We start from the raw sequence: 1,406 nt of genomic DNA on the forward strand, positions 1-1,406 counted from the left end.
AAGAAGAAGGAGAGGGAGAGAGAGAAAGGGAGGGGAAGGGGGAGGGGAGAGGTAGAAACAAACTGACTACATTCTAGAAGTATGCCACCACAGTACTTTTTTTCTTTAATAAAGTTTAAGAAGATGGAAAAGCAGGAAAAAAAAAAGAAGAAAGAAAAGAAGGAGAAGAAGAAGGAGAGGGAGGGGGAGGAGGAGGGGAGGGGGGAAACAGGAGCAACAAGAACCATCTGGAAAGTGTTCATCTTCCAACTTTCCCCAGTTTATGCTCTGTCTTTGGAGCACCAATAATTGCCTAAACAGCTACTTTGGCTTCATTAATTTTTGTCTGTAGCTCTGAGTTTTTCTATATGCAGCAATTGCAGACTTTGAACAGCTACATTAAGAACTGCATCTTCTGTGTCAGAATCAAGAATGTGTTTGTCTAAAGCAACTGGCAAATCCTCTGATTTGCTTTAGCAGCTACATCCTGTGTGAGGGGCTCCTGAATCGAAAGGTGAATTTCCTTAAGCATTAGCAGGGGAAATCATGGTGCTAGATCTGAAGGAGGTTAGCCAAAGCCATTATACTAGCGTTAAAAATCAGGATTATTTACATCCAAATTGATGAATGGCTCAGCATTTTTACTTCCATCATCAATATTTTTTGCATCATTGAGTTCTTTTATTTTTAAGCATTGTCTTTATATTCAAGTGTAACAGCTAAACCAAGAAGCCAATCATTTGCTTCTTGTCATCCTGAATCTTGAAATGACAGTCAACATCTTGAGATACCTTTCATAAACTTGGGCCAGTCACTGCTGGGGATGTTTCTTGTATTACCTCTGTCTTCAGTCTTACAGTGTCTGATTTTCTGGTCTTCAAGCCAAACAATAAAGTTTCAAAATCCTGTTTTATCTTTGCATTTAAAGCCAGCAGGCTTGTGGTAGTTAAGAACCATCAGCTTGTGTTGGAATATGGTCCCCACCTCTTGCTTGGTCCCCCTGGCCTCTACCAGGAGAGGAGGAGTGAGGTAGAGCAAGCTAACTCAAGCTTTTCTGTTCTTGTACTTATTGTAATTTCAGAAGCTTTGCTCCTGTGACTTAATTGGCATTACATAATATAAATATGCATATTTTAATCATTACCTGAATAAGTTGAGTTTTTTGCAGGTTTTGCTATCAGAAATAACACGGCCATAAGCATCATTATAAATAAATCTGAAGATGCTCTTTTAATTATTCTGTCAGAATCATTTACTAGAAATAGACAGGGTATTAGATATATTGGCACTTTTAAGGTTTCTTGATAAATACCAATAAAGTGCTTACTAAAAAGTTATAGCAGTTAACATAACTCTTGGGCATATGTAAAAGCATTGAACACAGTCAATTTTAAAATTATAACCTTCCTGGAAAGCATGAGCCCAGG

At 38.1% G+C, this 1,406-nt stretch overlaps 1 pseudogene; it reads right to left on the bottom strand.

Moving 5' to 3' along the window:
• Nucleotides 1-238: 238 nt before the first annotated feature.
• The window catches only part of LOC101563552, a 5,050-nt pseudogene continuing 3,882 nt past the window's right edge, over nucleotides 239-1,406 (bottom strand).

This window comes from Octodon degus, unplaced genomic scaffold (assembly GCF_000260255.1).
Source record: "Octodon degus isolate 3935 unplaced genomic scaffold, OctDeg1.0 scaffold00090, whole genome shotgun sequence".
Classification (NCBI taxonomy): domain Eukaryota; kingdom Metazoa; phylum Chordata; class Mammalia; order Rodentia; family Octodontidae; genus Octodon; species Octodon degus.